General features: G+C 43.3%; 1 protein-coding gene across 2 annotated transcripts in view; it reads left to right on the top strand.

Moving 5' to 3' along the window:
* The window catches only part of RAB27B (RAB27B, member RAS oncogene family), a 103759-nt gene that overhangs the window by 55168 nt on the left and 25457 nt on the right, over nucleotides 1-23134 (top strand). Inside the window, exon 1 of one of the 2 annotated variants that reach the window (XM_053408099.1) lies at nucleotides 12037-12353. The exons of the other annotated variant lie outside the window; for it this stretch is intronic. The gene's annotated coding sequence lies outside the window, so the exon portion shown is untranslated. Of the gene's footprint in view, nucleotides 1-12036; nucleotides 12354-23134 lie in introns of those variants that run through there. 2 annotated transcript variants of the gene reach the window in all.

Raw genomic sequence — 23134 nt, forward strand, 5'->3', positions numbered from 1 at the left:
AAGTAAATGAAAGATAAGTTATGGAAAGATGGATTTCTTTTTAACTGTTTTTATTTTTTCTGTATTTTGTATTTTTTGTTTTGTCTTTTTCCTCATTTTTGTAATTTTTTCTTTTTTAAAACGTTAATAAATATTATTTTAAAAAAACACAAATCAGATGGAAGCTAGTTTGTAATATTGCATCAAAAAGCAACATAAGCTGTGCCCAGGGATTTCCATATTTGGTGCAGTTTAATCAAACCATGGTCAATTCTAACTTTTACTAAATCCAAGAATTATGGATGACTTGCGCCCACAAACTGTGGCACCCAGAACCTATAACAATATATTGATTTAAAATAGAAAAAGAGATGTGCCAGAACTCACCATGGATGCCTCTCTTGTTCTCTTTTAATGGCAATGTCACCCACCTGAGGTGCTGGAACTGAGGGCTCAGCTACAATTGTAAAGAAAAGGCGCTTTGTATGCGTTATAACACTGTGACACCAGATGGCGCTGTGGAGTCCTGTCTTTTGCCAACGTGATTTTCCCTTTATAAAGTTTACAACGTATTTAACTGAAACGTGTGTTTTTTTATGTGTCAAGATCCAGCCTGAGTTCCGGTGAGTTCTGGCTGAAAAAAGGCCCTGATTTAAAACACCCAACACATAACAGGTCTCTGGGGTAGCTTGTAGCAAAGTATTTAAACAATAACATCAGAACCAACTCCTAGATGGTATCTTTCTCTACTCCCAGTTCTCCCACCATGAAACGTGCGTTTGGGAACCTGACAGCAGATGGACATTTACAGGGATCAGGGCTTCTCCTCTTGTCAGATCGCAGCGCTCCTTGGTTCAAGTGGCAGAACGGGTCAACAGGATGAGATGGAAACAGTCAGTTTCGACAGTTCCAAGAATTGTATAGCTTGGCTGTGCATTGAGGATGGCTTGTTCAGTGCTTGCAGTACACAAGCACCTAGCATCTCGACAGACAACTGAATCATATCCCTGCTGACGCATTGACAGGGAGGTCAAGTTTGCTCATTATACTTTGCAACATGTTGCCATGTAGTACTAGCACACAACAGCTGATTAGCGTGACTTTGTTAAGATGTACTATCTCACAGTCCTTTCAAAGAATTAGTCATAGCTCTATTTCCAGTTATCGCCCCCCCCATCCCCACAACATCTCATAATTCCGTTTCAATCATGTTCTGCATATTAATTTGCACTGTGAGGAATTTATCTTCCTGTTCTTATCTCTGTGACCAGCAAAGTCGAATCATAGCAACTTGGAAAAGTCAGTGGTGCCATCATCACTATCCCATTGTAATCTCAGAGGGGCTGTGTGTGTTTCATAGTCCTTATTTTTCTGTTCAGTCTTGGGCACCAAGAATAGGGTTACCATACGTCCCCGGATTTGCAAATCTGTCCCCGGACAAATTCCGTCCCCAGAATGTCCCCAGATTTGCAAATCTGTCCCCAGGAAATGTGGCAGCATCAGTCTCAGCAGCCCGGAGCCAGCCTGGTAGCGCCGTTGGCTCTGGCTGGCTTCAGGAACTGCTCCCTGCCACCGCCACTGCCTAGGAAGAACTGGGTATACCAAGAGCTCAGGCCACAAGTTTCAATATAAGGAATAATTCCTACTCGAGAGTTGAAAAGAAAAACGTGTATATTCTGCTAAGAATAACAGTTTGAAGCTAATAGTAAATTTAAACACAACGTGTAAGTACGATAGTTTTAAGGTTTCGGAGTAAACACCTTCTTCAGCTCGGTTTTTTGAGGACTATAAATCTGTTGGAAGTCTGTATCATTTAATTCTTTTATGTTTCTTTTTGGACATGCGTCTTAGATAATGGAATGCTCCCACGTTTTCTTGCGTTTTTCAAAACGCACAGAGAAACGCAAGAAAACGTGGGAGCATTCCATGAAGAAGGCGTTTACTCCGAAACAGGGCCCTGTCCTGGTCACCACTACTGAGTCGTACATCTGATTCACACTCCGGATACTCCTTTTCGGCCCTATTTGATTCTTTATTCTTTATTCTGATTCTATATAATATGGACTCCTTTTGACTGCCATTGAGACTTGTACAAAACAATTGTTGTGTACTGGTATTTTATGTACCTTTATACTATATCACTGCATATTTGAAACTACATTATTTCTGTACTTAAACATTTTACCTTAAAACTATCGTACTTACACGTTGTGTTTAAATTTACTATTAGCTTCAAACTGTTATTCTTAGCAGAATATACACATTTTTCTTTTCAACTCTCGAGTAGGAATTATTCCTTATATTGAAACTTGTGGCCTGAGCTCTTGGTATATCCTTTTTAGGAGGAACTGGGGACATCTGGTGGTACAGATCCCCTTCCCCCTTCCCCCTTGGTTTTGACAGATCGGGGGAGGCTCGGGAGTCATGGGCGGGCGGGCGTTGCCCAGGAGGGACACAAGGCATGCAGTTTCTCTGCCAGGCAAGATGCAAAGCCCTTCTTTCGCACCCTGTGAAACATAAATGCACAGTTTTTTTAAAAAACTGGGCAACGGTTGCCTGCCCACGACTCCCAAGCCTCCCCCGATCAGCCAAAACAAAGGGGGAAGGGGGCAGGAGATCGGGGGAGGCTCAGGAGTCACAGGCAGGTGGTGCGCCATTGCCCAGTTTTTTAAAAACTCTGTGCATTTATGTTTCACAGGGTGCAAAAGAAGGGCTTTGCACTTTTATACAATATGCATGTGTGCTTGGGCCCAGGGTCTTTTGCCTCACCATCCCCACTGCCGACTCCCTGTTGCTACTCAGCTTAAAAACAACAAAAAAAGTGTCCCCGGATTCATTGAAAAAAATCTGGTAACCATAACCAAGAAGGTTGAGTAAACCCCTTCTGAATCAGGCCATTGGTCCATCAAATCCAGCATCCTGTTTTCCCACTATGGCTAACCAAATAATAGTACTATAGAACTGTAGAGTTTGAAGAAACCCAGATCTCCATCTAGTCCAACCTGCTGCAATGCAGGAATCCTGCCAAAAGCCAGCCCTGGCTGGGCTTGAACCACCAACCTTCTGGTTAACAGCCAGATGCACTGACCCATTGTGCCACCTGAGGATTATACTTCTCGGAAGCCTGCAAGCAGTCAAAAAAAGTGATAGCTCTTCAGCACCGCACTTGCTCTGAATATGGAGATTCTAGACAAAGAAAAGAGGTTGTGCAGAGTCCCTAAGCATGTAGGGGATCTATTTGAGCACAGTTTCTTCTTTGGAGATCACTCATAGCTGAGTAAGATAGACTTCCATGAACATGGTCTTAACAGTGTGTCCGTAAGTGACTGTGGAGGCCAATTCTGGATCCACACATCCTTCTACAGTGGGGACATAGGTTTCTGGGCGGGAGTTGATCACAGTGAATGAGTGTCAAACGTGCCTTCCTCATAGCATGTTTCTCCCTTTCATTCTGAGTTCAAGTGTCTTCAAAGCCCATGACACCTTTGGTAAAGGCTGTTCTACAACTGGAGTGCTTGCAGGCCAGTGTTTCCCAATAGTTGGTGTTTATACTACATTTTTTTAGATTTGCCTTGAGACAGTCTTTAAACCTCTTTTGTTGACCATCAGCATTACTCTTTCCATTTTAAAGTTTGGAATAGAGTAGATGCTTTGGAAGACGATAATCAGGCATCCACACAACATGACCAGTCCAACAAAGTTGATGTTGAAGAATCATAGCTCCGACATAGCAGCCTCCTCACAGCAGACATTGAGCCCAGTTGTGTGTCAGGTGGTGGAGTCTTCCTCTCAGCTATGAAGCTGCTCTTAACTTTCAGGGGGGAGGGAACCAGAAGCTCCTGTTTGCAGGTCTGCCCCGTCTCTTTTAATCATGCCTTTGGAAGAGGCATTAATTCCCTCTTTCTGTTGCAGTTCCACAATTCAGTTTCATTCAAAACAGGATAAATTCCGAAGATCTTCTGCTGAAGATCTGCTCCATTTCCTGGTCTTCCTCTAGTGCTCACCTTCAATCTGGATTGGTGCACCTTCAATGCACCAATCTGGAGAGACAAGAAATGAGGCCTATAAGTAATTGGCGGTCCTTGGATTTAATAGACCAGAGCAAATCTCTTCATTTGCTACTTGAGTTTGCACTCGAACGAAACCAAAAGGAGGAGTGGAGCAAGAGAGGGAAAATGATAGTGTAATTGTAGCTACTTTTAACAAGGCTGCAAGAATATTTCATGAAGCAGTTCTGGTGAAAAACATGTGCCGGATGTTCAGTGAGGGGAAACTGCCAGTTGATTGGGAGTTTTAGTAGCTGTTGACAGTATGCTATTAAGGGAGGTACTAGTTTTCAGGTGTTGTGGATAAAGCAAAGGCATTCTTGAAGAAGACTGCTAAGCATGCTATTAAAGGTAAAGGGACCCCTGACCATAAGGTCCAGTTGTGGACGACTCTGGGGTTGCGGTGCCCATCTCGCTTTACTGGCCGAGGGAGCTGGCATACAGCTTCCAGGTCATGTGGCAGAGCAGCGCACAGAAACGCTGTTTACCTTCCCGACAGAGACGTACCTATTTATCTACTTGCACTTTAACGTGCTTTTGAACTGCTAGGTTGGCAGGAGCAGGGACTGAGCAATGGGAGCTCACCCCGTCGCGGGGATTCGAACCACCAACCTTCTGATCAGCAAGTCCTAGGCTCAGTTGTTTAGACCACAGCGCCACCCTTCAAGCATGCTATTAAGTCTACCTTTTGTCTTTGCTGTAGTGGCATTTCAAGAGTTTCACAACCAGTCCATTTCTAAATAGTATTCCACCAATGCTTCAGAAGCCTTCACTGCACCAATCTGCCAATTTCCCATTTTTTATTAATGCACTGTGTTCAAACTGCAGCACAAGCACAGTTTACTGCAGTTTTAGTTTGCCATTTTCATTTATTTTAGTTTTCCTTCTTTCAGTTTAATGTTCAGCTTCAACTCTAGGGCAAAACTACTTAAGGCAAAGAAAATGAACTTGCTGCATCTCAAAATCAAGAACAGATTTTTGAAAAAAGAGGTTACCTCCCATTTTTAAAAGCACTGGGTGAAAAGCAAGGCCTTCATCTGGCAGCTCAAAGACGGCAAAAATGTTGCCAAGTGATTTTCCTTGGGAAGGCTATTCCACAACCTCCAAGTGTCCATATTGTTCAGGGACATCCCTGATTTAGCGAAACCATCCTGGTTTCTGATTTGATCCCAGAATGTCCCACTTTTCCTTAGGATGTCCCTATTTTCATTGGAGAAATGTTGGAGGGTATGGATTTGGGTGTCGCACAGGGCGCCTCTGAAATTTGAGGTTCTAAGGTATGCCACTGCTTGCCTGCATCAGTGATATGGTCAGGAGTGGAAGATAAACAGACCATGTTTTATTTGTTTCATTTCACGACATTTATATACCATTTATTGTAATAAAACCACTAAGTGGTTTACAAAAAGATAAATGTTAAAATTATCAATAAAAGACAAATAGAGGTGTTAAAAATATTCTTAAAAACAGGTATTTAATTATAATTATAATTATTAATATATACCCCACCCATATGCCTGGATTTGGGTTTCCCCAGCCACTCTGGGCAGCTCCCAACTGAATATTAAAAACACAATAAAACATCAAACGTTAAAAACTTCCCTAAACAGGGCTGCCTTCAGCTGTCTTTTAAAAGTCAGATAGTTGTTTATTCCTAGACAGAGAAGGCCCTCTGCCTGTAACCTCACTTCTCACAGTGAGGGAACCGCCAGAAGGCCCTCGGAGCTGGACCTCAGTGTCGAGGCAGAACGATGGGGGTGGAGATGCTCCTTCAGGTATACCGGGCATATTTGTGCACGTCTAGATACTACTGAGGTTATTTACATACGGCATGAACGAAAAGGTGGTTCCTGCCCCAAGAAGCTTACAGTCGGTCTGAGAGCAGAGTGGAAGAATGATGGAAGGCAAGGATGACTGTGAGCAATTGTAGATAGACATCATTGCAGCTGAAGATGAAGGTGAGGGTGTTAAAGAAGCTTACTACAGCAAATTAATACTATCGGAAAGTTAATTAAGTCAACATTAGGTGGTTAGCACAAGCTCAGCAAGATGGTGGCCTGTTATGTTGTGACCTTGCTTGACTTCATATTTCTTGTTTGTCTTTGGAGAACTCTTTCTGATTAGAAATACCAGTAGATTCTGTGCATTGGGTTATTCTGGGGCAATTTGTCTATCCAAAGAGATGCTTAAATTTAGAGTCCTCCTTTAATATATAAAAAAGCAGCAACAAATTAAATCTTGTTTGACTTGCTTCAAAGCAACACTTCAAAGCCGGGTCAATTCCCTGTTTCAAAAAAAAAACTCCATAGTAATCATCAGCTTATAAAGGCATAGCTCATTTTTGAGATCTGACTACAACAGCTACCTTGGCTCACCCATCAGTCTCAAATTGTAGTTGCAGGTTGATGGGCTCCTCTCAGCCTTTGAAGCAGCTCAAGGGTTGGATGATTATATGGTGCATTCAGGACTTTGATTGACTGGTGCCTATTTCACTACTGTTCTTTCTAACTCCCAACACTATCTAATACTTGAGTCTTGGGATTAAATAACAGGCAACATTAATGAATACCGTCACAGCACCAGGTCTGATACTGGCTTCCTCATATTTTTACATGACAAGCTATATGTTTAATCAGTTTTATCTCTCAATGTATTTATCAAGGCATGGCATGTTAGTCCATAATTTTATCAGTGTTTTGCGACATCTGAGCATTTTTGGCAGCGTCCAAAGAAAAGAATCTTTTATTTCTTTTCAGGTGTACTTCTCCGTATGCATTTTTAGATTGCTCGTTCTTATTGCTATTTATTCTATTTAAAACCCCATGGTTCTTACAAATGCTTTTTCCAAATTGATGGCTAAGATGTGATTTGCCCTTTTGGTGACACTTTCTTTCTATATTATTATAGCTAAGCACATGCTTCTCTAGATCATACTTATAAAACCTTATTTGTTAGTGAGGTAGCAAGCAGCAAACATGCACAGGACTCCTCCTCTCCCCTGGTGGCTGGTGCTCCTGAGGCAGCTGCCTCAGCCCACATCATGGGAGGGCCGGCCCTGTTTCTGCCCTGCCACTCCCATTGGACACTAGGTACCGCTTTGTCTACATAGACTAGAAGGGTTTCAGATAGGAGTTCCATGATAGAAAAATAGGGAAATCCATGTGCTAAATAAGCAAACAATGGCTGATAACATCTGTACAAGTGCCACCCTGTTTAGCTGGAGCCCTTTTCAGGAATGCAGCAAGAGGAATTCTGATTTGTCAGCAAAGAAAGTTTATGTGGCTGTTAGCCCAGGGTGGTACATTGTATAGTTAGCTTGTCATGTGAAGGTGACTCCTTATCTCATAGAGAGATTGCATTTCTTGGAGAATCCAAAGCTAGACTCAATGAAGCAAGCTGGCTCTGGAGCTGCAGCCAGTTAATGGCCTCAGCCAGTGCTATTTTTCTAGAAAAAGAGGTGCCATAGCTCCCTATGAACACCTCCCTTGTTCTCTTAGAATGGCAATGGCACCCACCTGAGAGTTCTGGCTGGGGAAAAAGCTCTTGTCTCAATTGTCAGGAGTTTGATATTTTTAAATTTGTGTGTTTGTTTCAATATTCTATTGTGATTTGGGAGTGTTTTTAGATGAAAATGGGATATAAATACCAGGAGCAATAAAAAGCAACCAGCATTACGTGATATTTATTGTTCTTCTTATTAATTTCTACACAACTGTCTCAAGGTGATGTACAAAAAACCCAGCAAAACAGTAAGAAACAAAAACCAGCAAGTACATTAAAGCAAACAAACTGATACCATACAAAATGGTGGCCCATGACAAAGACCGATTCATCCACCTGATAATTGCATGGTTTCAAGCCGTTCCATTTTTTTTACAAGTAAAAAGGAATATGTTTCCATATCATCCCCTCCATTTCTGATGTTCACAACTGAGTGCCATTTCTTATGTAGCCAAGATGGAACCATCTGCAAGCAAGAGGGAGGTATCAGTAGGCTGAGGAAAACACTGAAATTTGCAGAAGTACACACGTGAAAATCTTTAGAGAAAACAACCATTTGGAGGGAACTTCCCAAAACATCCAAACATGGACCGAGCTTATTCAGTGGGGTCATGCGATGCTGGCTGACTCTTGCAGAAGGGTGACAAAAAGTCCAGGAGGAAAGAGGAGTGGAGTCGATGGAGGACATAGCCAACTTACTAAAACATGGAACTGGAGCCTCTTGTTTCGAGTCCTACTTGTATAACCCTATTTGCATGTTTGGCTGTTGCTTGATAGTCATGTGATACCGTATTATGCAAGTGGTTATAAAAGTTATTTTTGCCCCATCTTTCTGGGACATCTAAAGCTTCAACAGTTCACGGGAGTGGGGGAACCAGGCTTGTGAACTAATAGTATGACAACAGGACAGGGTGTCGCAAACCCATCATAGGAGTTCACATTCAGATTATTTAATACTAAGTGTGCATAAGGGCTCCTATTTCTGTGAATTCCTCTGTGAACTGACCCCTGACCCCTGCCTCTCAAACGAATGTGTTGACTGGTATATAACCATCCTTTCGATTTTGCACTTCTCTGAATTTTGCAGCGTTGTTGTTTGGCTTGAAAAATGTGCCAAAAATATGTGCTATGGAATTAAATATGTTTAGAAATGCATGCCGTGTGTGTTTAAATGTGTAATTTGTATGTGAATTTTAAAAAGCAGCTTAATGCCAAAAACATGGGGCAGAGTGGATTTATCAATGAAGCATGCATCATTGTCACGGACCAGAAATAGAACGATTCATCCATCCCTACCAGTTCATTGTTTCATTGTTAGGCATGAGGAAATGCACAAGGAGGTATAGGCAGTTCTCATTAAAGTTGTGTTCATAATCTGCATTAGACAGGATCCCTTCAATAATGGTTGCTGTCGCTTTAAAAAATAGCTACACTTACCAGTGACAAATATTTCAATTATCTAGGGAAGAATTCAGCATAGCGCTAAGCAGATTGCTCTGTCAGTACAAACAATTTAGAAGTATGAGAACATTTTAAAAACATTTCTTTTATAAGGATGTTACGTTGTGGGAAAGGATTATAACCCTTAAATATCCAGAAAGGTAAAGAAACAATATTTCATTGTTACCAAATATAGTTCTTGTGATATACGGCAGGCAGTCTCCAAGCATAATTTGAAAGAGGGTGAATGTGCTTGTTTTCCCATCAGCCGTGCATACAGGTTAATTTGGTTTTTATAGCAATAAATGCTGTGATAGAACTCCTTGTGCTTGATTTACTTTAAGCCAAATGTGGATTCGTAATTACCGTACTTCAATGCTGGGTCTATTCTGGATCTGTTTCCTCAGCCAGCTTTAATGGGGAAGGATCACAGCATGGTGGTACTGCTTCACATTCAGGAAATTTTAGGTGCAGTCCCTAGTATATCCAATTAAAACCATCCAGGGTAGCAGGACTGGGTAGGACTTCTGCCTGACACCTCAGAGCAGGGCTTCCAGTCTGAGTAGACAAGCCTGGGGTCAACAGGACCATTCATCTCAGGTTTATATAATTCAGACATAATATATCACACACAATAATGGTTATTGTTTTTATTAATTATTATTCCAGCACAACACTAGTCTGTATAAAGAAGGATGATACCTTGAAAGCTTATGTAGCTTGTGCATAAATTGCACAATAGAGGTGGGGGGGTGGTTTCAGGGCATGGAAATTTATGATCCAACATTCAGTAAGTGGCCTAATTTATTTGCTTCTTCAGTTCATCAGGGGCTGAGTTGTTTTTATTTGCCATCCGTGTTGGTAAGCTTGCCAAATCACCCATAGATGGCAATGCATGTGACCTCTTCAGGAAGAAATTAACATTACAGTTACTTATAAGTACTGTATTGTGCTTCTAGAGTACGTTTCAGAGCACAATTCAAAGTGTTGGTGCTGACCTTTAAAGCCCTAAACGGCCTCGGTCCAGTATACCTGAAGAAGCATCTCCACCCCCATCGTTCTGCCCGGACACTGAGGTCCAGCGCCGAGGCCCTTCTGGCGGTCCCCTCACTGTGAGAAGCCAAGTTACAGGGAACCAGGCAGAGGGCCTTCTCGGTAGTGGCGCCCTCCCTGTGGAACGCCCTCCCACCAGATGTCAAAGAGAACAACAACTACCAGATTTTTAGAAGACATCTGAAGGCAGCCCTGTTGAGGGAAGCTTTTAATGTTTGATGCATTACTGTATTTTAATATTTTGTTGGAAGCTGCCCAGGGTGGCCAGGGAAGCACAGCCAGATGGGCGGGGTATAAATAAATTATTTATTATTATTATTATTATTATTATTATTATTATTATTATTAGAGCAGAAACATTCTCTCTCTCCCTATCAGGGACATCTACATTTTTCTTCCATATTTAGCTACTTTTGGACAACAGTTTTGAACTTTTGACTTACGTCCAAACTAGTGTTTACTGACTTTTATTACAGCTACTCATACAAAGTCAGTGGCAGTTACTGTTCTGCTGCAGTGCCAATCAGACAGAACTAAGGGAGGAGGTCTGACTCTCACCCATCCTTAATTTTGAGGCGGGAGGGGTGCCCTCTACCTTCAGTCTTGCAGCCACAGCTTTCCAAAAGGTCCTACCAAATGCTGCACCAGGGATTGGTCATTCATATGAAAGAACATGGGTGACCGTACTGGAAGTTGTGAATTAGTTCAACTTTATATTTCCTCTCTGCCGATGTCTTAACTACACTCATAGAATCATAGAGCTGGAAGGAATCCCGAGGGTCCTCTAGTCTAAGCCCCTGAAAAAAGTACCGTATTTTTCGCTCTATAACACGCACCCGACCATAACACGCACGTAGTTTTTAGAGGAGGAAAATCCGTAGGCATGCCACCCGTAGGCATTCCCTCCATAACACGCACAGACATTTCCCCTTACTTTTTAGGAAGAAAAAAGTGAGTGTTATGGTGCAAAAAATACAGTATCTCAACATGTGGTCACCCATCCAATTTGAAACCACACTGGACCCTGCTTAGCTTTGCAAATGTGCTAGCAGTTTTATTGCTGCACCACAGGACTGCTATGTATTGTTACTTCACACACCCCATTGCTAAAGAGGTGTTATCCGGGCAGGGTTATCAGTGCTCAGCAGAATGAGCACAACAGTCCCCAAATGCAACAGGGCCAACACACCACATTTTGAAGTAAGGGAGCCCCCTGCCCACCCCACATAAAACCATTATCTAAAATTACCTATCTGCATCACTGTACCTGACTCTGACGGAGTTGTCTGACAATGGTACAGTCTCCCTCGGAAGGTTGTGGACTCCCTTTCATTGGATGGTCACCTGTCATAGATGCTTTAGTTTAGATTCCTGTATTGGGGGAGGGGTGGACTAGATGACCCTCAGGGTCCCTTCCATCTCTACAATTCAGTTAGTCTATGACCCTCTCAATGAAAACAGGTTTGGGACCTAAACCTAGTTAATCTGTAGTCACATTTTGACTTTCCTTTTTATTCCTCTTTGTCTGCTGTTTTCTGGCAGAGGATGCAACTTAAAAATCCTTAAATAAGTATATATTCACAGTGCAAGCCTATACAGTCTACTCAGAAGCAAGCCCTGTAGAGTTCAATGAAACTTACTCCCAGCTTAATGGGCAGGATTGCAGGTTTATTTTAATTGGGAGAGGGTGTTTTTCTAATCTCCTTAGTTAGTAGAGAATTCTCAGGGCAGCCTGCAGCAGGTAAAAACCCAAGTATTACAGAACAGCAGTCAAAACAGACCAATAGCCTCCAGCTGAACAGATAATATTCCCACATTGGGCACTAAAATGGATCCTTTTAAAACTCGACACAGCAATACAACAGTCAATTCTTTTCACCGAATGTCATTACAGAAACACAGAGACGCGCGCGTAAAGTTGCAGCAAGTCCGCCTTAGCAGCCAGCGCTGTGTGCGACTGAGTCGCCAGCCTGATCTGCCCGGGTTACATCCTGTACGTCCGTGCGGACGGTCACGGGGAACGCCTTTCCTCTCCAATCAACCTTTCCAGAGAGCAGCTTCTGTGAGCTCAGAGCTGGAGGGTGGTGCCGAGCGCACAGCGAGCCGACTTTCGCTGCTGGCGAGGGAGGAACGCCACTTTTCCGGACTCCTTTGTCCTCCTCCCCTTTCCTTCACGCTCTTCAATGTTTCCAAGGATTGCTAGATTGCTTTGGGGTTTTCTTTTGCTTATGAGGAGTTGACTGCGGCGGGTGAGAGTCTTTTGGGAAGGCGAAACAAGCATCGGACTCTGTAAGCAGGCACCAAATCCACGGGAAAGAAAAACTTCGCGCTCTGGTAAGTTTCAGGTCGTGTCCGGGTATTATTTTCTGAAACGCGTTCGCATACCCTGATCCTTGCCAGCGAATCGTTTAACTGCTCCGTCGCTTTGCTGAAAGGAAACCCGACCAGGAGATACACTGTAGCAGCAGGCCTGAAAAGAAAACAGCAAGCAAGTTTGGATTATTGTTATTATTTACTACCTGTGGTTTCCTTTTTGTGATTTCTGCGCTAATGGTAAGCCAGGTTTTCAGAGCCCAAACTTTTGCAGAGCAATTCAGAAACAACTTGTTTGAGTGCTGAGCAGCTGGAGATCCCAGGAGGGGTTCTCTCCCCCCCCTTTTTTTGCAGAATTACATATGGAGGTTTTAGGTGAGATTGTAAAAAACTCAAGTCACATTGCTGTTTGCTTCTTCTCAGTGTTAGCGTAAAATCTTCAAAGTGGAAGTCTTCCAAAAGAAACTTACCCACTCACTATTATATTACTCAGCTTTTTGAAACATGCTTTGTGCAAAAGGCAACTGCCTGGTTGTAGTATTTTTGTAACGTGGCTGTTCGTTTTAAAGATAGTGATCTCTGATGATGTGTACAGGAAGTGTTGTGGCTACATTAAAAGAAAAGTTTTATCCTGCTCTAAGAAACGAAAATGTGACGATAGAAGGTGATTTGGGCTGCCATAGTATGTAGACTTTCCAGAGAGCAAGCCCCATGTGACACAGTGGGGTTTACTTCTGAGTAAATTTACATAGGATTACACTGTATGAACTATATGCAGCATATTTTGGGTGCAATCCTGTAGCAATGTACAGGATTGCACCCAAAATGTACAAGCAAGCCCCTCTGAACTCAGTGTGACTTACTCCTGAGTAAATGTGTATAGGATTGCACTGTTATTACCTGAATTGCTGCAATACCTGAACATCTTTAAAGTTGACTCAACGAATTGCAGTGGAGCCTAGGCACATAGCCTTACAAACTGACACTGACACCTTGACCTTTAGAAGTGTAACTGAAAACAATAGGACTTCCAAACAGCTTGTTCAAGTTCAGTGTGTTGGATGAGTCACGCAAGTTTGGCTAAACGAGTAATTAAGTATGGAAAAATGAGAAAGCTACGTGCATAAATGAACTAGGAAAAGAGGGGCATCTATATCCTATATTTGGATTGGTGGGAGTTATGGATAAACATATGTCAAATCAGAGGGGCTGTTTTATACTGCCAGAGAAATGTGGAAAAATTATTTTGGGGTTCCAAACTGCTTCCGTTAAAAGTTAATGGAAATTTGGCCACAAACTTCTGTATAGGCAGGATTGCAAGCAGCATTCTGTGGGGTAGCATGTGGGTGCACTTAAGCAATGAGCAGGCTGACACAATTCTGTTCTTTCCCAATGATAAAGCTGTATCTTTGTTTCACCATTTGGCTCAGTGTAGTGGATTTTTATACCAGTGCAACAGAAGGTAACGCTGTGGACTATTTTCACCTGCAAAGATGTTCTGTGTGGGAAAACATTTTTGGACACTGATGCATGCATATGTTGGCTGATGCATGTGCGTAGTGGGGAGCTGAGGTTGGCCTGATATATGTGGAGGACAGCATCACAAGGGAAGTAGTCCCCACTTTTGTCAGCTCAAAGGAATCGGTTGGGCTGCTGTAAACATGTGGTTTTTCACGGGAAAAGCAGGCCAGCAGGGTGTGTGCTTCCTGCATTATTCAGTCTTGTTCAGCTCCACATATTGCATTAGGAACACACCCTTTTAATTGACCCACCAATTCATGGCAAGATTCTGCCATAGTGCAGAAGGGGCCTTACCAGGGCATGTTCCCTCGAACTCAGTAGGGCTCCACCTTCCATAGGTGTGTAGCACTGTGACCTATGAACCAAGAAATCCACCTTTTGAATCTTGCCCCTGTCATGAACTCATTTGGTGGCCTTGGCAAGTCTCGGCCTCCCCATCTGTAATATGGGCATGTGGGGAGGATAACATTACTGGCTGAATTCACAGAGTTGTTATACAGATTAGAACTAGATAAAGCACCTGAAAATCACTGAATATTGGAAAGTGCTATACAAATGTAAAACTCTATTAAGATTGGGTCTTAGAAATGTCACCTGTCCATTTTTTTTTCCACCTGGACAGATCAATTCTATATGCTCAAAATCCAAGAATGGCTTGGAAAGGGGGAGATTATTTCTCTTCTCTGCCTACCCTCCCTTGCTGTCATTGCACTGACCCCTGGTGGGGCTCTGTCTTCCAGTTGCTCAGCTCTGCAGGAGAAAAAGAGAGAGATAGAGAGATGGAAGAATAATAGAATAAAGGATGAGGATAGTGCATTTCCCTTTTTCCACCCAGGGATGAAAGAATCTGTCCACTTTTGGTTCTCGCTGTTTCATATTTTTTCCAATCTTAAATTCAGTTTTCCATATTTCTGCAGCAATTTGCATTCTCTCCCCGCCCCCAAAATCATGAAAATTCCACAGCATTTTAGCACACATTTCTCCTAAGAAACACATTTTGTATGCAGTTTTGATGAATAAAATGTATTTTTAATGTCGTTTTCCCCAATATCCACTCTTTTACCCAATTATGTGTATTTTGTAAATGCTGTTTGGTAGAGAACTGTATCACAAGATTTGGACAAGTGCAAATTTCGAAGGATGGCTGCATTTCAGTAGTTCTCAGTGTGAATTGGATAGATTCACTTTTAAACGTGTATTGAATTGAATTTCTCCCCTGCCCCTACACTGAGGTCATGCTTTTGCCTCTTCATTTGGAGCCCCAATCTGGACCCATAAAGGTGAATCATGGCCACATGTGCCCTATGTCAGGTGACAGAAGAGGACAACCTAGGGAGGAAAACATGCTCCAAATTAACCTGTCCCCAACCATAACTTTCAGGGCCAACTGTATATTGAAGAGCATAAACCATGGATGGGCAAATTGTGATCTTTCAGATGTTGTTAGACTACAACTCCCATTCTCCCCCACCATTGGAGCTGAAGGAAGTTGGAGTCTAAGACCATCTGGAGGGCATCATGGTCCTCCATCTCTGACATGAAAGAGTCCTGCTGGATCGAATCAAGGGCTCATCTACTGTAGTTCAGCATCCTGTTTGCCATAGATGCCAACCAAATGACTCTGCGTAGCTCACAAACCAGACACGGAGGCAGCAACTGCCCCTGGTTTATCCGATAGTCAGAGATAAATGACTTCTAGACTTGGTGGTTTTGAATCCAGGGCTGGGGTTGGACTTTATCAGCCTGAGCACCACATTCGTTTCTGGTCAAGCTTCCAGAAGCCACATGTTGGTGGTGGGCAGGACCCGAGGCAAATGACAGAGCAATGAATGTAAATTTTACCTGTGTATATTAGGGTACTATCTACACCAGGCTTCCTCAACCTCGGCCCTCCAGATGTTTTTGGCCTACAACTCCCATGATCCCTAGCTAGCAGGACCAGTGGTCAGGGATGATGGGAATTGTAGTCTCAAAACATCTGGAGGGCCGAAGTTGAGGAAGCCTGATCTACACACACCCACACACCCACACACACACCCCACACCTTAATCCTCTAACCAGGCAAGCAAGAGTCATTATCAGAGTTCAGAGACACCGTCCAGCCAGGCAGAAACAGTCAAGGAAAATCTGAAGCAAGACCTACTGATGGGTGTGTCCTGGGAAGCGAGGTTGTGGCTGGGCAGGGTATGTGGCCTGGGGTGGTTGCCAAAGTAGAGAGTCCCAGGTGAAAAGACCTGCAGGGCTGGATTTGGACCCCGGGGGCTGAGGCTCATCACCTCTGTTCCAGATAGACCTAATCACTGTGAAGTTGTCCATTCCTTTCTAAAAGCCACCTGAGCTAGGGGTATTTTATGGGCACCTGGAACAGTGAGATCTTCAGCCAGCCCCTCCAACCACACCAGCATGTCTCTGTTCCACAACTGTGCTGTAGTCTAAGGACGAATCTGCTTGGCACTTCAGAACAGAGTTTTGAAACGTTGATCTCGCGTACCTTGCCATACCTTAAAGCTCACAACACTCATTAAAGTGGAACAAATACCATGTTTGGAGTTTCCTTCAGTAGAAATCAGCCGTGTCCGTGATATTTTGCCACTGAAAAATTATGAGAAGATTGGCGGAAGAAGCCATTTATTTATTTATTTATTTATTTATTTATTTAGCAACACATACAAAAGTGGTTTTTTTAAAAAACAAAACATGAAGATATAGACCAAATAGAAAAAACAAATAAACTAAGGATATAGTATATCACCATAACAATAGTTAACTATTAAACATTAAAAAATTTAACCTGCTATATTTTGCATAAATTAGTTCCAAATTTCAACTTGACTTAGAAAACAAATTGTGGAGCTGACTTTTATAAGGTTACACAGTACATAACATTAGCAGTAGCTGCGTGGAGCATGTGTTCTCCACACCAGGCAGTATTTTGACAAATCAATGAAATCTTCCTATTAACGTAGTAGAGGCAGAGCACCAGTGGAAATTATATTTTGACGTTTCTGATGCTGACATGCATGACTACCGAAGCAAAGAAACTAGAAGTACTTAAGGCATATTTGTTCAGAAGATACATACTTAAATTTAAAATAAATGTTTTATGGAACATGGTGCATTAAATTGCATAACCTGGCACCCTCTTTATTTTTATTAAAGACTGGTGTCTATTACGAATTGAAAGCACAATCCAGGAGATATATATATATAGATAGATAGATAGATAGAGAGAGAGAGAGAGAGAGAGAGATAAAATCCCAACATAATGTCACACACAAGTGTGACCAAGAAACAGAATATGAGATGGAATCAAACAGGCTTGATTCTTAATGGTTGAGGTCCACAAAACAGTTTTCTCCCCATGCCAGTGGTGGGGGCTTGAGTGTAGTCCTTTACATTCTTACATTTACATAAGTGCATGATTGCCATTCATTATTGGGGGGCGGGGAATAAAGTGCTGCACTTAGAGAGAGCATTGCTGCAGCAGAAAACCTGTTCTCTTCTATGGATACTGGCCGGCCACCAGCAACAGAGACCTCATGGGAGGGGTAGCTGGTAACCCTCCTCTACCCTCAAAAGTTTGCTTCAGAATCTGCAGCAGAGAAGCAATAGGATTATGATTTGCAAACGCAGGAGTGTGGAGAGGTGAATCTTTCTCCCCATCCCCTGGCAGAAGGCAGATGGGAGGGAATAAGTATTCTTGAATGCCTCTTCTCCCTGACATGCTCTTAACTAGTCACTTACATAGAAACTGTTTTCTGACGTCCTTCAACTATTGACCAAGTTCTGTTGTAATAGCAGCCAAGAAGTGGAACCACGACAGAGTTCTGGATGGGTTCAGTTCTTGATTAGCTCCCACGAAGTTATCAAAGACAAAACAAGTGGGCTGCCATTATTGGCAGACTTATCTAAGGGAGCAAGGTCAAACCTCTCCCATTCGGCCTTTCAAAAAACTGGAGTAACAAAGAGATAAGAGGTGGATTTCGCATCTGCTCATGGTGTGCCTGAGAACACACTTCTTTTTTCTCCCACGTAGGGGAACAGCTGCAGTAAGTGGATGCATTTCAGGGGCTAGAAACCTCTGAGATAACAAAGTGAAGCACCGAAGTGAAAGGAAAATGTAGCCTGTAGCTACGCTTGCGTGTTGCTTGGGAGGGTGTGAACTGGAACAGACTTCCAACTGAACGACTTGCTAAATATATTAAATTACCTTTATGTAAGACTGCTGGAAAGACAAAAAACGGAATAGAGATGAAAGAGAGTTGTGTTTGGAAGCCCAAGAATGTAAAGCAGGTTTGGAACCTGTGACACTCCAGATGTTACTGGACTACAAAAGTGTCATACTCCCTGATGATTGACCATGCTTGCTGGGGCCCAACCACAGTTTCATTTGCCCTGTGATTTCGAGTCTGAGAAAATTTGATTTTTATTTTGACACGTTCCCCAAGAAAACCTGCTGTTTACTGCTGAATTTCAACAATCCACAGAAAACCCAATGGATGTTTGTTCCGGTTCAACAGCAAACTGGATTTTCAAAGGGAAAGCAGAAGGACAAAAAACAACAGCACACCACCCTCTCAGATTCATGACTTGAAATCATGAGACAACCAAAACTGTGGATGGCTTGAAGTTCAGATTCCAACAACATCTGGAAGACTACAGGTTCCCAGCCTTTCTGTAAATGATCAGAGCACGAAGTTATTTCTCACCTGAAAGTTACAGTGCAGTGTGAAGTAACGGCAGCTCAGGATGTCTGGCTATAGAAGTTATTTCATTCTTTATTCAGAACTTTACCCATAGTGGAAAACTCTGGCTTGGCGAAAAATCCTGCCTAAAGACTCGTATTGACTGTAAGGTTTAAGAAAGTAATTTGGGCTATACAAACCAAACCCCTTTTGTGCCAAGCTCTGTGCATATGTATCTGTGTCGATTGGGTGGAAGTATCCTTCTGTTCTGCAGGCCTTCAAGACTGTGGAGTTCCCTGTTTCCACCCGCTGAATATATCAGCAAGTGGAAGTGCCACAAGCAGCATACTCATTGGTGCCAACCCACAGAAGGCCCTGAAATGGGGTGTCCTGGGGCAGGGCCTGAGCTGCTGGATCCCAACTCTGCAAACCAGAGGTGACATTATTGTGTGAATGTTGACATGTTTGGTTACTGAATTATATAGCGTGAATGATTGTGGTTAATGCGTACATTTTTGCTTTCCAAATAGCAGCTGTGTGTGTGTGTGGTGGGGAAACCTGAGCAGCCTCAGGACTGGGAGGGGTGGGGGAGGGAAAGTTTAACTCTCTCCTTTCTACTGTTCTGGCAAAAATCACCTCTCTGAAGCTATATAATAATAATTTATTATCTATACTCCGCCCATCTGGCTGTGTTTCCCCAACTGCTCTGGGTGGCTCCCAACAGAATATTAAAAACAATAAAACATCAAACATTAAAAACTTCCCGAAACAGGGCTGCCTTCAGATGTCTTCTAAAAACCAGATAGGTGTTTATTTCCTTGACATCTGATGGGAGGGCGTTCCACAGGGCAGGCACCACTACCGAGAAGGCCCTCTGCCTGGTTCCTTGTAACCTCACTTCTTTCAGTGAGGGAACTGCCAGAAGGCCCTCAGAGCTGGAACTCAGTGAACGATGGAGGTGGAGATGGACCTTCAGGTATGGTTCTGTGGGCATAAGTGGGAGGTTCATTTGAAACAATGGAGGTTGGTCCACTAGAGTGAATGAGGCAGTGCCATACCAGCCTTGATGTGCCATTAGCCAGCCCCCTTACAATCAGTCCAGGTGGTGAAAGCATTGCCTGTCTGCTTCCTTCAGTCTCAGTACTGGCCATGTAGAACTGACCTGTGGGAAGGGGAAGGAGGGAGACAAAGCTTGCAGGAGGCATCTCTGCCTGGCATTGACTCTGCTGCCACCTAGTGTTGACCTCCTTGCCTTCTGCCCTAGCAGCCCCAACAAGCACCAGACGCCGCTGGTTCAGGTTTCAGAAATCAGATAAGTGTTTCTTGCAAATGCAAGTAGCAAGTAGCCACACAGCAAAGCATCTACACACACACACAAGCCACAATTCATGTCAGAAGTTAATGTGTAACCTTCAAGCAGGATGGCGGTGCGTGTTGCAGCTGTAGAAATGAGGGTTTTATTCTGGACCGCAAAAGGGAGATAAGGAATTAAACTTCTCTTTATCCCATCCCTGCTTCCTTTCAGCTGTTATTTGCATAATGTGTTGATTGCACTTGCACAATTAACTCTATGTCTTGTTTGGCCCTCCAAAAAATGAAAGTAAGGGTCAAACTTGATGTGGAAAGCACATTAAACTGGGGAGGGGGGGTCTACTCCTTACACTTAACTGAGCAAATGGGGGAGTAGGGAGAAACGTGCCCCTCCTTGCCAAATCTCGTTGAGCTCCATAAACTGTAAGTAGTTTTCTTCCTGCCTGGTTCATTTCCAGTATCGGAGTCGGGGCAGGAGAAATTTCTTTAATGTTAGGAAGTACAACAAGGTGAGGCAGGGGAGGGCTATGGATTTCTCTCCCTTCCTCTGCATCCTCAACATTTTATTATAAAGAGGAGCACCAATCCTTACTTTATATGTGAATGAGGCAAATACAGGGGTACCTCGGGTTAAGTACTTAATTCGTTCTGGAGGTCCGTTCTTAACCTGAAACTGTTCTTAACCTGAAGCACCACTTTAGCTAATGGGGCCTCCTGCTGCTGCGGCGCCGCTGGAGCACGATTTCTGTTCCCATCCTGAAGCAAAGTTCTTAACCCAAGGTACTATTTCTGGGTTAGCAGAGTCTGTAACCTGAAGCGTATGTAACCCGAGGTACCACTGTATATGTAATATAGCACGCACACATACGCAGTTGCCCTGCTTGCTTAGTTTGGGCCTTAAAAGCCCTTTAAACTTTGACTGAGTCATTCTTCCCCTTAAAGAAAAGAAAAAAAAACTCTGGTGCTTGAAGAAGCTGTACAAGAGGTTTTGCACACAGCTGTGTTTGCATGCCCATCTCGGCCTTGAGAAAGTTTGCACAACGATAAGGAGCAGTTCTCATGATGGATGCCGATTGTACCTGCCTCCTGTGACACACTAGGGTAGTTTGTGCCTCCTGTAAAATCTGCTTCAGGGCGTAGTTGGCGCCTATTTAAAGCCCAGGTATGCACCCTCCCTCACAAGATACAGAAACTCTGGAGGCAGACACGCCAAGGCACACATTACACGTAACAGCCACGTTGTAGGATATTGGCAAACAAATGGCAGGAATGTTAATTTGAAAGGTGACCATAAAGATGGATTGTAGCTGTGTCGGTGGGCAAACCTCAGATTCACTTCCTCTTGCCCTTTGGTCTTACTCTTGGAAACACATGCTTTGAGCCACCAACCATATGGGAGCAGGGAAACAGGTAGAGAAAAGGTTAAGTGTCCCCATCGCTTCTCTGGTCTAAGTTTCTGAAGTTGCTTTACTTCTGTAAAAAAAATATTAAGGTGTGAGCATGTTAGTTAGCTCCTGCATTGTGCTTCTAGTCAGTAGCTGTGCCGGTTCCTCATTTTACGTCTGTCTTCCCACAGTGGACCTTAACTCTTTACTTCCAAGCTCTTAAAGCATGGCAATCTTCTTCTCCTTTTCTTAACCTGTGGCATTAGTGCCAAGCAAACAAATACCGTATTTTTTGCTCTATAAGACTCACTTTTTCCCTCCTAAAAAGTATGGGGAAATGTGTGTGCATCTTATGGAGTGAATGCAGGCTGCGCAGCTATCCCAGAAGCCAGAACAGCAAGAGGGATTGCTGCTTTCACTGTGTAGTGATCCCTCTTGCTGTTCTGGCTTCTGAGATTCAGAATATTTTTTTTCTTGTTTTCCTCCTCCTCTGGTGTGTCTTATAGAGCGAAAAATACTGGTAGGTCTGAGATGAGGGTAGGGATAGGTGCACTGGTTGGTTGGTGATGGCAGAAAGGATCCAGGAGGGGGAAAGTTATGCTGTTCTCCCATGGAGAAACAGAGTCTCACTCAGGTGAGAAACTGCTGGTTCCCCCCAATGCAGCTTGTTATCTCCCCTTGTCCCATGTTCATTTTGTAGATGGTGATGAAAAAGGATGAGGTGGACAGACAGAGAGAGAAAAAGAGGACATAATCATGCATGTTCCCTAGGTGGAGCTTGCCTAAGATCCAGGACAAAGTGCCACATTTCGGACATCAATTCCGGCTTTGAACTCCTGGATGTATGAGAGCCCTACACAATGGTCAAAGATTAAGAACTGAATCACAGCCATTTCCCACTTGCCACTTCTAAACCTGTACAGTGGTACCTCGGGTTAAGTACTTAATTCGTTCTGGAGGTCTGTACTTAACCTGAAACTGTTCTTAACCTGAAGCACCACTTTAGCTAATGGGGCCTCCCGCTGCCACTGCGCCGCCAGAGCACGATTTCTGTTCTCAACCTGAAGCAAAGTTCTTAACCTGAAGCATTATTTCTGGGTTAGCGGAGTCTGTAACCTGAAGCGCATGTAACCTGAAGCATATGTAACCCGAGGTACCACTGTATTGCCTTCCACAGCCAAGCTGTGGGTCAACATTCATCCAAATCCTATGCCTGTTTCTGTGTAATGTTCCAGAGATCGTTTGACCTCCAATCTACATGCTTGTTGAGCCATTCCCAAGACACATCTGGATTTAGTTTGGGTTGGGGGTGGGAATCAGGATGGTTTTGTTTGTAAGTAGGGCTATTTTTTGCCTTAAGGTGAATTGCTCACTGGTTTTGTGGACTAGCAGACCTGTCAGAAAGGTTCAGCATTTTAAGGTGGAGCTGATTGTGCCAGAGGTGAGGTCCTTCCTGCTGAGTCACAAAATAGCAGTTCCTTCTGCTTCCACGGAACCTGCATTTCCACTTTGCCTGTTACCTGAGTCCTGCTTATTAATAAGGCAGGCCGAGTTAGCTGTAGCTTATTGGTTAAATGGCTGGGCAGGGAACAAAAGATGGGTTTGGGGGATCCCAAGTCTCTTGTCACTGGTAGTCATGGAAATGAGGAGCAACAGCCCCGAAATGAATGCATTTAACACTTAAATCTATATGTCAAGTGAGAGAGAGAAAGCTATGACTTGAGAATGGGGGTGAACAAGATCATAAAGCAGTGAGGAGGCAGGAATGTTGCTCCAGGAAGTTAAGGGTGAGGGGAGATAAAAGTTTTAGCAGCAGTAGGGGAAGTCTTCTAAGAAAAAATGAGTATTTTCTTTCTCTGTTTTAAGTTTGCATCACAGCGGTTTCTTCACTTAGTTCCAG

This window comes from Podarcis raffonei, chromosome 11 (assembly GCF_027172205.1).
Source record: "Podarcis raffonei isolate rPodRaf1 chromosome 11, rPodRaf1.pri, whole genome shotgun sequence".
Classification (NCBI taxonomy): Eukaryota; Metazoa; Chordata; class Lepidosauria; order Squamata; family Lacertidae; genus Podarcis; species Podarcis raffonei.